Source organism: Alexandromys fortis, unplaced genomic scaffold (genome assembly GCF_014885135.2).
Source record: "Alexandromys fortis isolate MF-2015 unplaced genomic scaffold, M_Fortis_MF-2015_v1.1 scaffold_3, whole genome shotgun sequence".
NCBI lineage: Eukaryota > Metazoa > Chordata > Mammalia > Rodentia > Cricetidae > Alexandromys > Alexandromys fortis.
Window position 1 is genome coordinate 12817844 of NW_026067909.1, and position 22353 is coordinate 12840196.

At 53.0% G+C, this 22353-nt stretch overlaps 1 protein-coding gene across 1 annotated transcript in view; it reads right to left on the bottom strand.

Annotated features, from left to right (window-relative positions):
* Window positions 1–1431, bottom strand: part of Ano1 (anoctamin 1) — a 160931-nt gene extending 159500 nt beyond the window's left edge. The window contains exon 1 of the mRNA XM_050136714.1: window positions 1414–1431. The gene's annotated coding sequence lies outside the window, so the exon portion shown is untranslated. The remainder of the gene's footprint in view (window positions 1–1413) is intronic.
* Between the last annotated feature and the right edge of the window lie 20922 nt (window positions 1432–22353).

The window sequence follows — 22353 nt, forward strand, 5'->3', positions numbered from 1 at the left end:
TCAGCTCAAAAGGACTGTAGCTGGAATCTCCTGTTTCTCAGAATTCCCAGAAGGAAGCCAGGGAGTACCCCAGAACCTCCCACCTGGGAATCTCCCAACAAACAAAAGACTTGCTGTGTCCAACACCCAGTGTGACTGCCTGAGAACCATAAGGGAGAAGGCGGCCCTCACACAGTCAAGGACCTCAAGACAGGGTGCCCTGGGGTGACTCGAGATTGTGAGTGGACAAGCCATTGTTCAGGGTGAGTGCCCCCACCCCCATCTGGACTTGCTGACACTTGTCAATCAGCATTAACCTCTCTGAGCCTCTGCTTTAGTTTGGGACTGACAATGGTAAAGCCCCAGGCTCGCCCGTCTGCCCTTGGAGGTGGGGATTGGTTTGGGGGCTGCGCCAGTCCTCTGTGGCCCAGATCTCGCTGAGAGGAGTCTTCTCTCAGTCCTGTGGGAGGGACGGCCAGCCTGAGTTCCAGCTGCTGGTCAGTTCCCTGTCTGGTCAGCACTCACATCCTCCAAGTGGGTAAAGACCTTCACACATCCACCAATCAGGTCACGGGTGGGCCTGGGAGCCAGATACCAGCTAGGCAGTACTGGGACAGTATCAGGGTACCAGCAGTTGGGTGTGGTGGTTGGTTTCCCAGGAAACAGAAGCAAGGGTATTGGCTCTGAGGTCCCATGCCACCCCGCAGACCGACCCTAGAATCCAAAGATCAGAAGAGCACCAATCTCACGGGAACCAAGCAGCAGGCAGGGCCATGACCTGCCCACAGCTACACAGGGAGGGACAGTCTCCACTTCTGAGTTCTGCTTTTCCTCATCACATCTCCCCACAGCAGCCTCAGGACAGAAACACCAGGGCCACTCAAGCCTGCCCATGTGCTGTGCGTCCTCAGTGACTTAAGTTCTCAGGGCCTCGGCTTTACTCCCAAGTTGGGGCATCATAAGTCTCAGAGGCTGGGGAGCCACTGGGGGGTCCATTCTTGTCCCTTCTGTAGCCTCAGGTTCCCAGGGTGGGCACCATTTGAGCTGGTGTCTCGCCAGTTGTCAAGGCACAGAGAGGTGGAGGTTGTGCTCTGGGTGGCTCAGCTGCTACACAAAGGGGACCAGCTCTGAAGAGCAGAGGCTGAGGAGGAGGCTAAAAGACGCCTCATGCTGCTGAAGCTGGGGCTGCAACTGAGAGTAAATAAAACACTACAGCCTGCACAATCACTCGGATGTCCGGAACGCCGGTGTGAGGACACCCCAAGAGCCACTTAAGAGGCGATTGCATGTGCACAGCCATGCCTGGGCCCACTGGCACCTTGCCTGCCCTACCGCAGGTAGCCAGGGTCCTCCCTCATCCCTGTGAGAAGCCCTCCCCCCATCCTTACTCGTCAGCAGAGGGTCGCACACAGGCTCCTCCTCCATCTTGCTCACCTCCTCCATCAGACTGCCTTCCACTGGCCAGCCTCAGGTGGCTACTGCTCCCTGCAGCAGGTCTGGTGTCAGGGCCACCAGAGAAGGCATGCAACACCTCTCCAGCTCGGACAGGCGAGGGAGGCCACACCCAGGGCGAAAAGGGTTTATAAAATGACTCAGCGGCTCCCAGTCAGGTGTCCCAGCGTGGTTAATCATTACCAGGAAGACAGGCCCCCAAGGTGGGGACAGAACCCCCATAAAGTAAAGACAGACCCCCCAAGCATAGAGAAGGACCCTCAAGGGAGGCCTCCTGGCCTGCACAAGCCCCTCTAGTTCTCACAGGTGACATTAGTCCAGGTCAGCTGCTGACATCGAGGGTCAGCACCCAGGGATCCTCAGCCTGCAGCTCTGAGTCAGCAACTGTTGTTCCCACCCACTTAGTTCCCCCTCCCCCTGGCCAGCACCAACTTGCCCATGGTGATTAGCCCTCCCTGAGCACCTCCTCAACTCCCTAGGCCCCTCTGGCCACTGTGCTTTGCACAGGCCCACAGGCGAGGCTAGTAAGGCCCAGCAGGGACCCCAGCCGCGTGGTGCTGAGGAAGCGAAGGGGCAGCTGACACAGGGGAGCTCAGCGAAGGCTCAACTTCATGGCAGAGACAATGATACTTCTGTTTGTTCCTTTGTCCACACTCTGATTTGTTTATGCCCTCATTCATTCGTTCGTTCATTGAGTAATGTTTTTCCTTCTTTCATCTAGTCACTCATTCATTCATTTCTGTGTTTATCCGTCTGTACATTTGTCCATGCCTTCAGCAGTGGCATTCCTGAAACAAGAGAGGCTAGAGGAGACACACAGGGCCTGGGACCTGGGACGCTAGGGACTCTCAGGGAGAGAGGGACAAGTGAGAGCTCTCTGGAAGGTGCCACAGTCCTGCTCTGGGCCCAGCTCCCAGGTGGCCTGCTGCAGAGGAGCGCTACAGATATAGGTGACCCTCAGCACCTACTGTGTGCAGGTCCCACACACAGGCCCTGGCCCTCTTGGCCACTCGTCCCTGTGGTGGGTCTCTGTGGCTGCAGTTAAAGCAGGGCAGATTTTTGAGGCTTTGTTTGATGTTCAGAGCCTCTGATGGCTTTAAACTTCAACACTAGTCTTATTATTAATACCAAGGCTTCAGCTGGGCCCTCTGGTGAATCTCACACTGTCAGGGAGGAGGGGCTGGGTTTGTCTCCCAGGGAGAAGACAGCTGGTGGTAAATCCTGGGGGGGGGGCAAAGGCACCCCCAAAGAGTGTGGCCACTGGCCCTAGGAGACAAATCATTTTTCAGCTGGACTTCAATGCTGGCTCAGCTCCTGATGTCCAGGTTGGATTCCCCAGGTCTTTTAATGTAGATCAGATAAGTGACGGGTTGCCATTTCCTTGAGGTCCTGACCTGGCTTTGGGCAGAGCTGTTGGCTGCGGGCTGCAGACAGCGTGCTCTGGGATCCCTGTGGTGCCCCGCGTGCCCGGCTCACGCGCTGTAAACACTGAAATGAAATATTGCCTTATTTGGTCATAGAGCCCAGTCATCACTGAGAGGCCGCTCTGCCTTTGACTGTGTGAGAAAGGATGGATTCCACCCCCTCTTTGGCTGGGGTGGTGGGTGGGAAGGCGCTGCCTTGGGGTCCTGCACAGCGGCAGAGGCACCATGCACGAGGAGCCAGGTCGCTGTGCAGACAAACTGTCCTGTAAAGTTCCATGCAGGCAGCTCAGGTGTGGCCTGAGGGAAGACAAAGTGCTAGGGGAGCCTTGCCCCCACAGCCCAAGTACCCTGGAGCTGATAAAACACCTGATGAGGGGAGGAAGGCCTTATTTGCCTCACATCTATCAGGGCAGGCAAGGCATGGTTTTGGCAGCACAAGGTCACATTGCAGCCACAGTCAGGGAGAAATGGAGGTGAATGCTCAGCTCACTTCCTCCTTTTTCTGTAGCTCTGGACCACGTGGTGCTGCCCACATTCAGAGTGGGTCTTCCTTCTTCATTTAACCTCGTCTAGAAAGTTTCTCATAGACAGGCCCAGAGGTGTCCACGGTGATCCTAGATCCCGTCAGAATGACAGCAGGCTCCTGTGAGGGGCCTTGTGCTGGGTGTGGGGACAGAGCACGGGTGTGATTTCCCACATGGGGGCTTGCAGAGGTCCCTCTCTGGGCTGGATACCTCGTGCCTTATTCCAGGTCTGGAGGCCCTGGATCTCTCACGAAGGATGCCCACTTGGTCACCCACCAGAAAATCCCTGTGAGGATTCCCTGCTCAAAGCAGCAGGGGGCTGTCCTAAGCTCTCTACCTTCTGATGGTGACCTGAGTCACAAGAAAGGCCCAGGAAGCCTACAGGCTGTGACTCACCAGCAGGACACACCTCAGGGAACCACACGACGCAGCAGTGGAATGGCAGAAACAGGCTGAATCTGCAGCCCTGTATCCAGGCTGCAGTGCAGCTGGGCTTCACGTGTGTTTTCCCTGGGCCTCAGTTTCCTTGTCTGTAAAAAGGGCTTGCTGAGAAGCTGCCCTGCCCTTGAAGGGCACACGAGACTCGCTATTGGTGGGATGAAATAAACCACCAAGTGGGAAACTGTTGTGTTGGGCTTTCCATCTGACCGGGACGAAGCTGTGCTGGCAGGGGCGAGAGCTGCCTTTCTAAAAGCCAGTGGCTTCGAGCATGCAGGCTTCACAACACAAACTGATGACATGTGAGAAGCCGGCCTCCGGAACCGGGGGTCTCCCCGTCTCATCCGTGTACTCCAGGCTTTGGATGGAAACAAACTTCCATTTTACCCAAGACATGAAGTGTTCTGAACTAGGAAGAGAGCTACAGAAGTATGTGGTGGCCAGAGTCCAGCCTCCAGGGTGAGGGACAGGGTCATCGACCCTCTGTGGCTGCCGCTATTGCCTTTGAAACAGACCCAGCTCCCATCACTTTCTGTGTTCCTCCCCTCCCCCCTCCTCTTGAGCATTCACTGGGCCCGTTTTTTGTTGCTCAGTGTCCTCCCTGGGCACCCAGCCCTCCCTACTGTCCGGTGCTGCCCCTGTTTCATGCCTACTGCTGTACTGTCCCTGCATTCAGATCAGGCTTCTTACAGAACCTGGAACCCAGGAGGGCCTTGGGCACGCCTGACTTTGACTCTTGCCTAGAGTGGGCAGTGTCATATGGCATTGGCCCAGCCTTCCTACACACACACTCAAGAACGAATTGCTCACCACCTCAGTGCTCCTGGCCACAGTTGTGAGCTCCCCCAACTGTGCGTCAACCCTGGGGGTGCAGGCAGACCTCTTTTCCTTATTCTGCTCCGTTGAGGGCTCCCTGGGCTCTGTTGTGCTGGGAGAGGGGTTGGACAGCAGTGAAGACAGTCTGTGCCATGTATGTGAAGATGATGGGTTGGTTAACCCACAGCATCGTGAAGAGGCTGAGGTGGGGAGTGGTGGAGTTCAGGAGGTGGAAGACTTGCCCAGGACACACAAGGGCCTCAGTTCCATCCTGTAGCAAATGGGAGTCACGGTGGTGCCCACGATCCCAGCACTGTGGACAGGAGGATCAAAGGTCCAACCCCATCCTTGACTACACAGTGGTAAGACTAGATCCTGTTGAGAGAGAGATAGACAGAGGGAGATGGAGATCGTGACAGGGCTTGGGCTGCTGGTGCCCAGGTGTGAGTGCTAGGGGCTCCCTACTTCTTCTCTGGGTCCTCAGTACTGGATGCACACACACACCCCCATAAGATGAATTTATCTCAGGAACTCCTGGTCACGTTTGGAGACATGCTGTTCCCAGATGCAGTCTGTCGCAGGTCAGACGTGGGAAAAGGATTTGATTTTATGTCTGGGTTGATTCTACTCAGTCTTTCTACCAGAGGGTAAGGGGACCACTCGGAGGAAGAGACAGGAATTCCTGTCTCCAGGAGGATGTGCTGGGATTCCAGAAACATCTCTTCTAAAATGCTTGCTTGAGACAGGCTGTCATGTAGCCCAGGCTGGCCTCAAACTGGCTATGTAACCCCAGATGACCTGATCCCCCCCTGCCTCCTTCTCTGAAACGCTGGTGTGGCAGGCTTGGCTCTTCCCAGGGCTCTCTTTAGAAATCTCTAGAAAGTGCACTCATTAGGTAGCTAAGTGAGGTGGCGCCATGCCCGCCTCTGATCTGGGACCCACTCCTTTCTCTAGAAACCCTTGCGATAGATAACAGGAGGACTAGATTTCGGTCCTGCTAAACTTGAACCCACTTATCGCCCCTCTCTGGCTGTTTGAATAGTGGATAGGATGCCTGGGGTGTGGCTTGGCCACCCGCCCCCGCATCACTTTTGTTTGAGCCTCGAGATCTGATGACAGCCGAGGCTCGGGAGACTGGCGTTCCCCCGAGAATGCACCAGACGCCTTATTTGGGATTGCATGGGAGTATGGATTCTGCAGGACAGGGGTAGGGGGTGGTGATAGTGTTGCTCTCTCGGGAGGCCAGTCATGAAACAAGGAGAAACTAATAGGCCTGGCTTGGGTTTGGCTGTGTGCCCTGGAAAAACCAGGAGACTTCAGAACTGTTGCCTTCCTCCGGGGAAACAAGGTGGTTCCATAGGCTCTTATCTCGAGAGGAGATGCTGAGGAGAGGAGTGGTGAAGGAAAGGGTTAAGAGAGAAAGTTCAGGCTGAGGACTTAAGGGCAGGTAGAAAAAGAGCCAACCAAAATTGTCAAGAGCTTGCTCTCACACAGAGGGTCTAATACTGGCCTGTCTCAGTGGCCAAACTCTCTCATGGTTTCCCTGTAAGGCTCAGAGAGGTTAAGTAACCTGCCATGGGGCACAAAGCCTGCAGGCGTGGAGCAGGGCTGCAGCCTAGGAGGGAGGCAGCTTTCCCAGTCTGTGAGGTACCTTTACTCACGACAGTCTCTCCATCACTGTGTGACCTGGGCCTCTCAGAGATGCCCTTTGCGCAGTGTTTGATGATGCAGCCCCCCTGGGAAACAGCTAGGATTTTCTCAGTGAATCAAACACAGTCACCCTGCAACCTAGCCCTTCCTCCCTCAGGCTTGAACCTGAATGAACAAGCGTCGAGACACAAGCTTGCATGTAGATGACCGCAGTGGCATCGTACAATGGCAACAGGGGATACATCAGATGTCCATCAGCTAATGGACAGGTAAAATGGGGCTTATCTGCTCTGTGGATTATCATTGGGTCAGCGAAATGAGCAATTCAGTAGTAAGCCAGGCCCTTGAGACCACATGCATAGGAAACACAGACAGAATGGAGATCAGTGGCTAGAGGGCCTGAGGAACGTCTAGGCAGTAATTGCTAAAGTAGAAGAAGGCTCTTTTGGGGGATGATAAAAATGTTTGATGTTGCTGGGCAGTGGTAGTGCACGCCTTTAAACCCAGCTCTTGGGAGGCAGAGGCAGGTCGATCTCTGTGAGTTCAAGGCTAGCCTGGTCTACAAAGTGAGTCCCATAACAGTCAGAGCTACATAGTGAGACCCTATCTCAAAAAAGGCAGGGGTGGGGGGAGGTGTTTGATGTTAGCCAGATGTGGTGCCTTTAATCCCATGGGCAGGCAAAGGCAGGTAAATCTTTGTGTGTTGGAAACCAGCTTGGTCTACATAGTGAGACCCTCTCCAAGAAGAAGAAGGAGGAAGAGGAGGAAAGAAAGAAAAAATGAAAGAAAAGAAAGGGAAGAAAGAAATTGGGGGTTGCTAACACCCACACTGGGCAACCCACAAACACCAGTAGCTCCTGCACCAGGCGATCTGATGCTCCCTTCTGGCCTCCACAGGAACCACACTTACATGCACAACGCACTCCCCTGGCCCCCATAGCTAAATACAAAATTGCCCTTGGGCCACTGACCAGGTGCTGCTTAGGGGCAGCCTGCAGAAGATCAGGGAGAGGGGCTAAACCTGCACCTCTTCTGAATCAGTCAGGTAGTGTCCTGGATTGCATGTGAGAGTCCCCACCAGTCTCACGATCTTCTAGAAGGTTCTTGGAAGCACGCGGGAAGAAAGAAGGGAGGGTGTTTCAGCATCCTGAGCTCCTGGGCCCACAGGCAGCATCTCTATTCAGATGCCCCTGGGCTCTTCCAGTGCCAAACTTCCTGGCCCCAGCAGGACCTCACCCAGCCTGGGCTCCTTCAAGCGGTGGGATATTATTTAGTTTCCTTCCTGTTGCTATGACAGACACCATGACCAAAAGCAATTTGGAAAGGAAATGGTTTATTTGGCTTACATGTCCCAGGCTATATTCCACTAAAGGAACTTAAGGCAGGAACCCAGAGGCAGGAGCTGAAGCAGACAGCATGGAGAAGTGCTATTGGTTGACTGCCCATGGTTTTCTCAGCTTCTTTCTTGTATAGCTTTGGACTGCCTGTCCAGAGGTGATACCACCCACAGTGGGCTGGCCCCTCCCCTCCAACTATCAATCAAGAAAATACCCCCACAGACTTGCCTATGGGCCAATCTGATGGAGGCAGTTCCTCAATTGAGGTTCCATCTTCCCAGATGACTTCGCTTATGTCAAATTGACGGTCAAAATTAGCCATCACCAGTGTTGTCTAGGGACAGCACCAAGAATGCCTGGGATAGTCTAGTGACCTGCACCGTGTAGCCTGTGGCCTTCCAGATCCTTCCAGGTCAGTCTTGGTTAGAGATAGCAAGGAAACCCAAGGGGCTCTGGGTCATGGTGAGCACTGTCTTCCTTTCCTGCCTAGTTGACTCTGGCATTGCCTCTTCCCCACCAGGAGGCCCAGACAAGTTGACCTCTCTCTCTGGCAGCCAGGGTGTGTGGCCCAGGACCAGACTTGACCCTGGAAGTTCTGAGTACCAGAGACAGGGTAGAAACTGGCCAGTGACACAGGCGAATCCACTCAGAGGCACACTATGAATTTTGCTGGAACCCCTGAGCTAATGGTGGCCTCTCTGCTGCTGCTGCTGTGGAAAACTCAGGGGACAGCTGTCACCAAGCCTGTGGAGGGGTGTATTCCTAAGAAACCAGCTGCTGGTCCACCCTGGAACTTCCTGAGATGTGGCCTAATCATTCCATTTCTGTCACACAGCCAGGCGCACGGAGGACCACAGGACCAGGGAGATGTGGGCTGTGACAATAGGGAGGTAAACGTGAGCTTCTCTGGGGTTGGGACAGAGTAGTTCCATCTCCTTCATAACAAACCCAGGGCCCTGACCTGTTTGAGCACCTACTGTGTGGGAAAGAGTTCTGTCTTGCAGGCCAGGCAGACAGTCCTGGCTGTGACGCCTCCCCCACCCGCCAGTTCTGGAGTCTTGGATTCGTCCTTGCCCATACCAGGACACTGTAGGCCTGTGCTATGCCTCCCCTGTTACAGTCCTATCAGAAATCAAGATGTTCTAGAGACACACAGGCCCTGCCCTTCGGCCATCAAACTGTTCAAACAATGGACCCCAAGGCATTGGAATTTTCCCAGGAGTCTCACGCTGGTAAAGAGAAAGGCTAAAGCCTGGTGCCAGCCTGTCTCCCAGAGAGATCTCAGAGTTCTGAGAACTTGTCAGACCGCCTTGCAGGAGATCCTGGAGCTGACAGTGATGGGTCAGTGATGGGCAAAACCACACCCTGACCAGGACTGCTTAGCTATGCACACCTCCTACCCTCTGCTTAACCCTGAACCTCATGTGCGGACCCCAAGGGCAGACTCGGAAGTCTCTGGACCTCTTTGTCCCTCTTCCCAAGGTGGCTGCACAGAGTGTCTTTCCTCTGATTTTCATTGCTACTTAGCTGTTTAATTGACTCGCTGAGGACTGTGGTTAGGGCTGCCTGGGCCCAGGTTCTGACCCTGACAGCTCTAGGAACTCTTGCAACATCTGCTCCCAGCCTGGTTTCTGCCTTCTTACCTTGGCTTCCCTCTGTAAGGTGGGCCTGGCTGGCACACCCCAACTTCTGGGACGTCTGCCACAGTTGTTCCCCTTGGCACCACCCCAGAGACCGAGAGCAGCTGGCCCCCTGCAGGATGACTTATTCTGTCACTTGATGACAGCCAGGCCTGCAGTCCTCCTAGTCGTCAGTGGTGACGTAGGTGTTGGACTGCATACTCCACCTCCATCCGTACCCCACTCCTACCCTGCCCCACCTCCAGCGAAAGCCTTTGGCTACAGCGTATTTGGAGTTCTCGGTATGCAGGCTGTCCTTTCCCAGGGGGTGGCATCTGTCAGCACAGGGTCCTTGTGTATGAGCCACACACTGCTGTATATACAACAGACGTGACTTTTGCCTGTTAAAAATGGGGTGTGAAGGAGGCCTGGTCGTGGCTATGGCAACTGTTGCACTGCCCTGATGGGCGTAAGCTTCGCCTGACTTGAGCCTACCGGAAGGGACCTCTGCTCCTGCAGGGTCCCGCGGAGCTGAGGGTGGGGGGCGGACAACCAAGGACAGCTCCTGCGTTCTTACCGGGTACCACCTTCTGCCAGGCCTCGGTCCCCGCCCTCTTTCCTCTCCCCTCTCCTCCCTGTCCTCCCCACCTCCTCTCTCTCTTCCACCTTCCTGGAAACGTGGGCCTGCTACCCCGCTGCTCTTCAGGGATTTGGACAAAGGATGATTGAAATTAAAATAAGAAGTGAGGTCTAGAGACCTTAATATTAAAAAGAAAAGAGAAAGACAAGGAAGTCGTTAGATTAAATCCCTGTTCCTAATTCTCCTCTGATGGGAAGTCAGCCACTCATTAACCCCGGAACAACGTAGTTATATAGTAGTTATAGGACATGAAACACGGAAGGCCCCCAAGGGTGCCCGTAGGCATGCGGGCATTGCACACAGGCGGGGTGCACGTGTGGAGAGCAGGCCAGCCTTCAGAGCTAGCTTTGCAGCGCACTAGCGCAATGTCACACTGCTGCTGCCGTCCCGAGCTCCACGTTCAGCAGGCAACACTGGAAAACACAGCACAGAATGCGTGGTGGCCAATGTCTGTCATCCTAGCACTCAGGAGGTAGAGGCGGGAGAATCAGCTCAAGGTCATCATTGACCACTCAGTGAGCTTGAGGCCAGCCTGGATTACCTCACATCCAAAAGAAAAAGGAAGGAAGGAAGGAAGGAAGGAAGGAAGGAAGGAAGGGAGGAAGGAAGGGAGGGAGGGAGGGAGGGAGGAAGAAAGAAAGAAAGAAAGAAAGAAAGAAAGAAAGAAAGAAAGAAAGAAAGAAAGAAAGAAATTCAAGGCTTTTTGCCCCCAAAGCACCATTTAAAATGCTACTGGTCCTGCAAAACAAAGTAAAGATTTTAATTTCTTGGAGGCAACTTTTAATATTCAATCAACCAACTTTTTAACACTCTTTCTTTTGACAGCTCCCCTGTCAGGCTCACCTCTCTTGACTGCCCAACCCCCACAGGGCAGATTCAGCTCCTCATCAGGAGTGTTTCATAAACCGCAATGCCCGAGCTACCTCTGCCTTTGGTGTGCAGTTCTGACCGCATCCTTAGTGTCTGGTGCCCTTACATGCCCCCTCCACGCAGGACCCAGACTCCTTTTTTAAAGCCTCCCTGGGTATGCTCTCTTCATGGCCAGCTGGGTGGGTGGCAAGGCCTCTCCATTGCTGGGCCGAGCTTTGCTGTCCCTAGGGATCTTATGTTCAGACCTCAGAGCCTGTGTGGATAAACAGACCCTCAGAAAACCCTTGTCTGGAGCCTGTGGATTAAGTTCAACTGATGGCCTGCTGGGCTAGTATGCACCAAGCTCCCTTAGCTTGGGGAGAATTGGAGAACATGGTGTCTGTCAGGAGTGGCTGCTTTCTGCTCCAAGAGCACCTGGGGAAACTGAGGACCTGTTACTCAGAAGCACAGGCTAAAGTTCCAGCAATATTTCTATGAACTGTAATGCTTGGAGTATCAAATACAGGTTTCTGGGGTGTTCTGGAATGTTCCATCATGCTTCCAAATGACTACTGATGTTTGCCTCTCTGTGTGTCTCTGTCTTTCTCTCTCTCTAAAAACATAGACGATTGGAAAAATGCAGTCAGTATAGAGGTGCCTCTAGTCTATGGTTCTGGGCTGTGTCTGGTATGCAACAAGGGTAGCTTCTAGAATGGCTCACCTTTGTGCAAACCAAACCAAAGTGCTCCCTCCTCAAGACACTTCCATGCAACAAGAAATCTGCTTGATGCAAAGCAGTTGTGTCCATACTGAGAGTGGAATCCATTGACCATGCATCCATCTACCCATATACCCACCCACTTATCTACCCATATACCCACCCACCCATCCATCCATCCATCCACCCATCCATCTACCACCCAACCATCCATCCATCCACCCATCCATCTACTATCCATCCATCCATCTATTCACCTATCCATCCATTCATCTGCCCATCTATCTGTTGTTATCCACCCATCCACTCATCCATCCACCCATCCATTCACCCATCCATCCACCCATCATTCCACCCATCCATCCACCTATCCACCCACCATCTATCCACTCATCCATCCATCATCTAGTCATATATTCAAGCATCTGCTCACATATCTATTCATCCATTCACAAGCCCACCCATCCACCACCCTGGCTCAGGTGGGAGAAGGTGCCTGAGCAGAGCAGCAATGGTGCCTGGAAAGTGCAGGTAGGAGGAGAGACTTCTCCACCTGGCCACATCATGCTCCAGAGTCCTGAGTCTGCCTCACAGAGCTGGCGTGAGAGCCTGGGTGCTCCCATCTATGGCATAGGAAACAAATCTTCCAGGCTCCATGCTCCCAGGCAAGAGGATACCAAATCCCAGGGCTTTGCTTCTGCAAGGGGCCCCGATTGGTGCTTCTACAAGTTGGTCCCTTGAGAACTTCAGGCTCCCAAACCCTAGAGCATGTCAACTTGCTATGAATGGCCCTGTATGTTGCCTCAGTTTCTCTGTGCCAGCCCTCTTCCTGAAGCCCCACCAGCTTAGATGGGGTCTCATGGCAGCTCCCTCTGACCCACTATGCACTGGAGATACCATGCTGGGCATGTGACAGCCAGGGTGAGCAGTCACAAGGATGAGCCTCTATGTTTTATCAGCAGGCGTCTGTTCCCAGGGACACGCTTGACCCAAGCAAAGATCTCCAAGGCCATTGTTAGCAGGCATCAGTTTCCCAGGGTCAGATTAGATTCCATTCTGCCAGAACGAGCCATCATCTTCCAGTAAGCCATGCATAAAGAACACCATGTCTTCATAGGCCACTCACCCCTAACTGAAACTGGGAGATCCCAGCAGGTCTCATTCCCCCCTCACCTGGCTCCCCCCCCCCTTGAGCATGCTCCCTGGGGAACCTCAGGTTCATATGTAGAAGCAGGAAGGACTCTCCAGGGTCTGGGACTGAGTCCTGAAGGGGTACTTCCAGCCTGAGTTGACGGACAGGCTACTCCCAGGCTGCGGGTTGCAGAGCCATGGCGGGCTCTTTGGGCCCCTCTCTGTCAGCCCACGCGTTCTCACGGTTGCTGGCTTCCGGGTGTCCTGGGTCAGTCCCTGTAATAGCCTCCCTCCTGGGGCCTGGTCTGTCCCCTGCAGCTGAGAGGGAGGCGTGGGAAATGCGGGTGGTTCGGCAGCCACAAGGTTTGTGATGCTGAGCCTGCCTCCTTCAGGTCTGCTTCCCTGGGGCAAGCAGGGGTGTCACTCCACATCATTATCTGGGTCCACATGGATCTACAGAGGTGCCCTGGGACTCCAGTTGGCCTAAGAATCCCACGGCCAGAATGCCTGCCTCAGGAGCCTTTGTGCACCCACCTTCCATCCTCCCGACTTCAGAACTGTCTGAGACCTCTGAAGGCTGTCAGCCTGTGCCATGATGGTCAGCAGGGGCCTCACTCCATGGCCGAGTATGGAAGTCACTAGGGTACCAGTGGCTGCAGCTGGACAGTGCGCTGGAAGTCAACACAGATTGGAAGCTGATCCTCCCTCTGCAGCTGGATAGACCAACAAGACTTGTCCAGACTGAACCTCCTCTCCCTTTTCCCAGACCCTCTTGCAATCCTGCCTGTGGATGGTCCCTGCTGGACCTAGAAAGGAGTATGTACTCGACACACTGCCTGCAGCCCTCACTGAACTGAAGCCCAAGAGGAACAATGGACATCAACCGCAATATCACGTAAAAGACCCAGAAGAAGCTGGGCGGTGGTGGCACACACCTTTAATCCCAGCACTTGGAGAGCAGAGGCAGGTAGATCTCTGTGAGTATGAGGCCAGCTTGGTCTACAGAGGGAGTTCCAGGACAGCCAAGGCTTCAGAGAGAAACCATTTCTCAAAAAAAAAAAATCAAACCAAACAACAAAAACAAATAAATAGCAAATAACAAAACAAACAAACAAAATCAAAACAAAACACCCGAAAAGGGACATTTGGTATCAGCCCTAGGGTGTGGCACATGGGGGCAAGCTATTCTAGCGAGGATACAGGCCATCCTCACTCCATCCTCTGGGGACTGTACACTGGACAGGAGACTACTGGTACTAGCTCTCATTCAAAGCAGCCAACCACTTGCTATGGGGCAACACTGGAGCGTCAGAGGGAGGTGGACAGGTAGGCTCCCTGCTGGGCACACAGGGAACCAGCCTAGATACCTTCTCTTCTGACTGCAAGATCTAGCTCTGACTCCAAAGGAATGCAGCCTGAGTCAGCTTGTGGCCTGTTTCCTAGGTGCCATGGCCCCTGTGATTTGGAGACCTGTAAAAAAAAAATCACATCTTGGAAGGCGAGCTGGATCCTAGGGGTGGAGGTCAGATCTGGAAGTAAACTTAGATGGTCCTGAGAGGGACTCAGTTCTGGGGGAACGCTCAGGTTCTCAGGGAGGTGGGGGAGTCTTGGTCCTGGGGCGGTGATGCATGGTCTGACCCACCAACCCTCACTCAGCAAGAGAGCCAGCAGCATGGCCAGGGCCTCAGAGGCAGAGTCCATGTTCCCTCCCTGCCTGCCTCCTTATCTTCCCCAGCCCTGCTCCTTCCTCTGAACTAAAGTGACCTGATCATCCTCGGGGACAAGCTACCCCTCAGGGACACTGTGGATGGAGACAGTTTTAGTGTCATAGAGCCAGGATGGATGTAACGAGAGAGACCAGGATAATCCACAACATAAAGTACTGCAGTCCAGCGTAAACAATGCGAACAATGAGCAGCCCAGCTCTGAGCCTAGCCTGGCCTCCGCAGGGTCTGCCTGGAGACTGCAGCCTTCCTTTTGGCCCCTCTGCCGAAGGTCATTAGGCCAGCCTTTCCTCTATCTTAAAAAAAAAAAAAAAAAGCTGCTGCCAGCACCAAGTTGCCTTTAGGAGTATCAAGGAGGATGAGGGAAAAAACAAACAAAACATAAGCTCATGTCAGAGGGGACAAAGCCAGGTACAGGCCAGAAGGCACAGGACAAGCAAAAAAGCCCTGTGAGCTCCTGAAGAGGGCACAGCCCATGCAAAGGCCCCGGGGTGGGGGTGGGGTGGAGGGGCTCTTGCAGGGCTCAGCATATACAGAGGCCCCGGGCGAGCTCCTGCAGAGGGAAGGCTGTGTCCGTGCCAGCTCTGGTAGACACCGTGGCCCACGTGCCTCGGCCCTCCTCACCACTCTCTGTCCCGGGAAAGAAGGCTGTCAACATAGCAGGTTTAATTATAAGTGGCAGAGGCTGGGGTCACAGCCCAGGGACACGAAAGAGAGACTTCAAAGCCAGTGTCTCCAGTCCCACTCTTGGATAAAACACCCAGATGGCTGAGTTGATGAGTTCTGGCATCCACCCAGACAGAGCCCTGGCCAACACGAGGTTTCTCCCAGGGCTGGAGACCATGCTCACAGCATACAGGCAGGAATGGGTTGGTGCAAGGGCCAGCCTGGGTCTTTCTACATGACCCAGCAGCCACACTGATGCTGTAGGTTCCCAGAAGAATCAAGGATCCAGGCAAAGCCTATGCATGGAAATGGCTGGCCACTCCTAGACCTGTGAAGCCATTTGGCCATGCAGTCTCTGGTGCAGATAGTCTCCCAGCAGCAGTTGAGGGACCTGGGGACACTAGCTAAGCTGCAAGTCGTTTATGTTGCAGCCAGGACTGGTTGAAGCTGTTGGAACTTCTAGAGGTCTGACTCGGGACAGGGTCCTGAGCTCAGGGAAGTTGACTTGGGCGGGGGGGGGGGGGGGGGGGGGGGGGGGGGGGGGGGGGGGGGGGGGGGGGGGGGGGGGGGGGGGGGGGACGCCTGGCCTGGCAACACACTCAGGAAGCTTGGAAGCTGCCGAGTAGAGATCAGAAGTTCCCTGCTGTGTTTGAAGAACTTGAACACGAAAGCAAGAAATGTATAGGGACTCTGCTTCTCCCATCCTGGCTTCCGAGTCCCAGACTCATCCTCAACAGGACTAGAGAGATGACTCTTTGGGTGAAAGCACTGTCTGCTCTCACAAAGGACCTGGGTTCGGTTCCCAGCATCCACAGGGCAGCTCACAACTATATGCATACAGTTCTAGAGGATCTGATGCCCTCTTCTGGCCTCTGCAAGCATTGCATGCCATACAAGCAAATATTTACACACACAAAATAAAATGCTTTTTTTAAATTATTTATTTATTTATTATGTATACAATATTCTTTCTGTGTGTATGCCTGCAGGCCAGAAGAGGGCGCCAGATCTCATTACAGATGGTTGTGAGCCACCATGTGGTTGCTGGGAATTGAACTCGGGACCTTTGGAAGAGCAGGCAATGCTCTTAACCTCTGAGCCATCTCTCCAGCTCGATAATAAAATGCTTTTTAAAGGGATGAAAAGATTAAATTTTGGGGGCTGGAGAGATGGCTCAGCGGTTAAGAGCATTGCCTGCTCTTCCAAAGGTCCTGAGTTCAATTCCCGGCAACCACATGGTGGCTCACAACCATCTGTAATGGGGTCTGGTGCCCTCTTCTGGTCTGCAGGCATACACACAGACAGAATATTGTATACATAATAAATAAATAAATAAATATTTTAAAAAAAAGATTAAATTTTTAAATAAACAAAAACAGAAACTTGAGAAAACTCTTAACAGTCCCCAAATGCTGGGATTACAAATGTGTGCCACCACCCGACAGGAAAGGCATGGGCAGAGGCATGAGGCAGCTGCAGTCAGGAAGCAGAGAGCTGGCTCAATAGTTCCAGGCTTCTTTTATTCAGTCTTGGACCCAGCCAGTGAGATGGTGCTGCCCAAATGCAGGGTGTGCCTCCCTTCCCCAGTTAAGCCCCTCTGGAAACACCATCCCAGACGTGCCCAGAGGTGTGCCTCCCAGGTGACTCCAAACCCAGTGCAGATGACGAGTCTCACATTGGTTTTTCTTGTCAAATTGCTCCGGCTACAGTCTCTAGCATGATACACAGGAGAAGTGAGAATGGGCTTCTGGTTTGCTCTTATATGGAAGGGTCTGTCTTTGTGGAGGATGATGGCCTTTATCGATCTTTTTATCCATTCCTATTCATTGTTTGGTCTTAAAATGTGTGCATGCATACATATGTGTGGTGTGCATGCACGCATGCATGCGTGAGTGTGTGTGTATCAGGGAAATATATTAGTAACTGTTATGTGCTTTCTCTATATTTGGGAGGTTCTTACAATGTGTCTATGTGGGGGTCCGTGCACATATGTGCTGTGGTCCTCGTGTGGAGGTCAGAGAACAACCTGGGGAGCTGGTGCTCCCTTTCCTCCACATAGGTTCCAGAGTTTTAACTCAAATCGTTAGGTTCAACAGCAAGCACCTTTACCCACTAAAATCATTGTATATTGATATTTTCAAGAGCTTGGCCTTCAGTTTTGCATTTTATTTATGTATTTATGCTTTTGTGTATTTATTTATGGTCTCTTGTAGCCCAGGCTGACCTAAAATCCTGATCCTCTTTCTCTACCTCCCTCATGTTGGGTTTGTAGACGTGTATAACTATGGTTGTCTTATTTCTTTTGGTTTTGTTGTTGTTGTAAGACAAGGTCCCACACTGTATCCCAGGCTGGCCTGGAACTCACTATGTAGTCCTGGTTGGCCTTGGACTCACCACAATCCTTCTGCCTCAGTTTCCCAAGTACTGGAATTGCAGGCAACAACTACGGTGGCTGGCTAGTTTGTTCTCCTCCCATCTGAACTTGGTATCCATGCCACACTAGTCAACAGACTCTGGAAACGGACTCTGATTGGCTTTTCCTGTGCCTTGAGTCACTGTTAAGGGTGCTGTATTCATCTGTTCCCTCGACCTGGGAGAATTCCCATGGGAAACGGCTGGGCTGCAGCCTGGCAGTTCAGATAAGAGGCCTATTTGAGACCTTCATTGTTTTCTTTTTTTCCAGTGGTGAGTAGTTTTTGCTGTTTTTTTTCTTTTTGTCTCTTCTTTGGTTATGTTACCTAATTTATATTTTCTTAGAAAAATCAGCATATTCCCAGCTCCCCACTCTGCCCTACACTCCTCTCTGTTCTCGTTTCTACACTTCATCCACAACCACAGAGGTGTCCCGGCATGTTCGCTCAGAAGCTGCGCTGCCCAGCTGTCTTCCTGCCTCGTGGGTCTCCTCTACCTTCTCTCGTCTCCTCCCTCCACAGACCCCTATGTTGGGCCCCATCTGTGCCCCTGGCCTGTAGTAAAACCAGTGAGTCCCTAACATGCCAGGCTACACAGTAGCTTCTGGATCTGGAGGGCCAGGGACACAGGAACAGCATATGGCTGGCTGGTGAAAGCAGGGGCAGGAGGGAGGCAAGGGCCAGTGCAGGAGAGTCTCTGGCACTTTGGGACCATGTCTTGTCATTTGTCAATATTCCCTCCCAGAGCTGGGGTCAGATGGGGCTCAGAGACAAGGGTGATGTCGGTGTTTTGCACCCTTTATCTCCACCACATACTCTATATCCAGAGAAACCAAATCAAGCACAAGACAGACAGACAGACAGACAGCAGTCAGTACAAAGGCAACAGACAATGGTTTGTAGAACAGCTCAGAAGGGCCCAGCTAGCCTAAGGCTCAGAGGCTGGGTAAGACTGCCTCCTACAGAGGCCGCCTGGGAGTGTGATCCGCTGTGGGCTGGACAAGGAAATTAGCTTAGACCACAAGAGTCAAGGAGTTTTCTGGTTCATCGCACCGTTGATGTAGGCAGGTGGTACAGGAGGGAACCCTGCTTAGGGAAGTCACTTGGGGACCCTAAGCTCCATTTAGTCACGGCTCTCTAAGGCCTTAGAGTTCTCTTTGGCAGACAAGAGAAGCAACAGGTATGACAGACACCCAGTTACCCATAAGTGAGAGCAAGGCTGCATAGGCTGCCTTCCCCTGTAGGCAGAAGCTGGGAGAGCGGTAGACACAGGCCAGACAGCAAGTGTCTTCCTGTCTCTTGTGGCTGTGCGGAGAATGTAGGTATGTGGACCTATCTCATCCCAAAAAGCTGAAGCTGTGTTTATGCAGCTCCTGCTGGAAATCCCCGCAGGAGGCTGCCAGAAGAGCTTGGAACTCCGAGCAGCGCCCATTAGCTTTTCTCGGGAATCAGTTTTCCTCTCTGGTCCCTTTGCCAATGGCCTCTTACAGTCCTAACGTGCCCTGCAAGTGGCTCCTCCATTCCTTTCACATCCACAGAGCAAGACCAGATGGAATTCTAAAGCAAAGTCCATCTCTTCCCTCGGAATTTCCAGTTTTTGACCCCACTGCGGGTGGGCGGTGAGGGAGATGGGACAGGATCTTTCTTCTGAGGGTGGAAGTGGGAAAGCAGAAGGCCAGAGCTCTTAGAGGCCTAGCTCACCTCGGCAGTCCACTTGACTAACTGGTGTGCTCTGTGTGCCCACTGACCCACTGATATGGAGTGGGGCTTGGGCCAGTCCAGAGTTCCAGGACAGTGTCTGGGCCTAGAACGCCATTTGTCAGAGCAGGGCTACTTCAGACAGCAGGCTTCCCCCTGTGTCTTCTCCTTCTGCTGAGCAGACAGATAGACGCCCAGTGTAGCCCCCCCCCCAGCTCTCCCTGAGGCCCCACCAACTTCTCTTGTACTTCCCCACACCTAAGGCAAAATCACCACAACTTAAAACTAGCCAGGATGAGGCAGCATTTAGTTCATTTCAGATGTTACAAGCTCCATGGGCCCCTCAAACTTCATCACCCCAAAAGGAGACATCCCCATTAAGTACTCACCTCCCATCCTCATAACATCAGCCTCTACCGACTACCCGAGACGGTGAACCCCATGGAGACAAGCCTTTGAACATGTCTGCGAGGGGGTCTCTAGATCCAGTTAATTGAGCTGTGAATATTTACTCTAAGTGTGGGTGCCACCATCCCACTGGCTGGTGACCAGAGCGCCAGCGTTCTCACTCATTGCTTGCCAACTGTGGATGCCAGGTGACCGTCCGCCTCTGGCTCCTTCCGTCCTAGCTTCCCAGCGCGGTAGGCTGTGCCCTCGAACTGTGAACCCGAATAAATCCTCACTCCCTCAGTTGACTTTATCGGGTATTTTTTCACAGAGTTAACTAATACGATTAATAACTAATAAAGTACCAGGCTTCACTCTAATGCTCCGATTCCAGATATTCTGCGTGGCTCACGTGTGGGGCCCCATGTGTGTGGCTTTTGCTCTCACACACTATTTTGAGGCACCTCCACTCTCCTCATACTCCTCCCCTTTGCAGAGCTAGGAGCTGCTGGCCCCAACCATACCGGGAATTCTGCTTCCTTAAGACTCTTCCTTGAGGCTCTCTTCGGCATCCTGCCCGTCCCCAGGTGCACATCCGGACAGGAAACCGCAAATGCTCCTCGGATGTTGAGGCCTAACAGAGGCAGCAAGCGCATCTCTGTGAGCGAAGGCTGGGGCTCGCCGTCTCCTGCCCCGCAGCTCCGGAGGCCACGCATCTGTCAGTGATTTTGCCTTCATAAATAGCTGTACTTCTACTTTGTTTGAAAGGCCGCCTGCGCGGGTGGATGGCCCTGGGCTCCCCATACCCTTCACACCGATTTCCTCCCGAAACAGCGCAGTGATGCTTGACTTGTGGGGTGACTATCTTCCCACACAGGACACCTAGACTTTACCAAATCAATGTAGTCTGTTCTCCTAGGGACCCAGGAGTGGAAGGCGGATGCTGGATCCTATGCTCCAATGGAGAGGCCTTTACCCTCCTGACTGACTGAGTTGCTTCCTTCTCCTGCCCACTCTTTCCTTCTAGGAGCCCACCTAGAATGGGAGGTCCTCTACCCCATAGCACCGGCTGGCAGCATGCCACCCCTGTATCCCCAGCTAGCTCTGTGTCTGCCAGTGGTCGGAGCGTCATGGTGGGGACAGAGTGCCTGAGGCCAGACTAGGGTTGTTACTGCTGGGTCTGCTGGGTCTTCTCAGGGGCCACCAGTCCAGGGACAGTGGTAAGGCATGCCCTGCCCCCACCGGTGGCAGGAGGAAGCCATTCATCATCCCGGAGATCTGGCTGCTGGTATGTTTATCTGCAGGAAGGAAATGAAGCCTTTTCATCTCTTCCCAGCGGTGTCTGGCCCACTCACTCTCCGATCTGTCAGCCAGGGGAATTTTAAATAATGTGCCGTTCACTGTCAGTACCTGTTTTGTGTCTTCGGGGTTCTGTGTGCCTTGCTCCCTGGGTGTCTCTCGTTATTGCTGCTTCCTCCTTGAGATAAATCCTGTCATAAATGTATTTCTTGTTGGAGCAGAATTTAGAGGTCTGTCCCAATAGCGTGGGCCATCTCCTCAGCACAGAGTGAGCAGAGTCAGCTACGTAAACATTGGGGCTATTGGGTGCTGGTGGGGATGCCTTCAGGGTCTAGGAGGTCACCATCCTGCAGTGTAGAGGCAACGCCATTGTTTCTCAAAATTTCCAAATGGAAACAGTGGAGTGTGGTAGAAAGAACTAGTTGCCCATCTTGGTCTGGGTACCCTGAATCTTGTGACAATGAACCTCCAGTTTCTTGAGGTGAGGTGACCAGGAATGAGACCATAGGGTGAATGAACTCTCCCACCCATCCATCAACCCATCCATTCAACATCCATCTATTTTTCTATTCATTCACCCATCCATCTATACACTTATCTATCCTTCCACCTATCAGTCCATCTGTCCATCTATCCATTCATTCACCATTCATCCGTTCATCTACTTACCCATGTGTCCATCCATCCATCACCCAGGCATCTGCCCACTTAATCACCCATCCTTCTTTCCACCCATCCATTCAACTACTCCTCCATCTTCCCACCTACCTACCCATCCATTTACCCATCCATTCATGCACCCAGCCAGCCATGCACCCTGCCAGCCATGCACCCTGCCAGCCATGCACCCATCCATCCACGCACCCATCCATTCATGCACCCATCCATCCATGCACCCTGTCAGCCATGCACCCAGCCAGCCATGTATTCAGCCAGTCATGCTCTAAGAACTTATTGCACATCGACTATGTTGCAGACCCGGTGTGGTTGCTGTGAATTCTGTGATGACAAGGATAACCAACCCCTGCCCACAGGGGTGCTAACCGAATGGGAAGGGGACAAGGAGAAATTGCAGGGAGGTACATGACGGGGAAAGAGAGGTAGCATGTGATGGAGAGGTAAGTGGATCGTCCTTGAGACAGGCTGTAGACACTGAGCAAGAGGAGTGACATCAGCAAAGTGAAGAGCAGAGGGGACCAGGGTCTCCGGCCAGGATCAGATCTGAGGCTGGACAAGCAGGAGAAAGTGTCAAGCCTGGAGGCATGGAGGAGCTTCCCACATGGACCTGAACAGAGCTCTGTACTTTACCAGCTATGGTGAGCCTGGGAAGAGGGGCTCCTGGTCTGCCCCATGGGCTGAAGGTAGATAGACCACATATCTGCTCAGTCAGGAAGTCCAGAAAGGGCTGCAGCTGTGTCCGAAGGTGGGTAGAGGCAACAGCAGCCCCAGGTGCAATCTATGAGGAGATGTGGTGTTTGCCTTTTGCACTTGTCTCTTAGCTTCCCCCTTGAGTCCTTGTCCATCTCTCCTGCTTCAGTGGGACTAACTGTCTGGATGTCCCCCAAACCTCCAGCTCAGGGACCGTCAACCC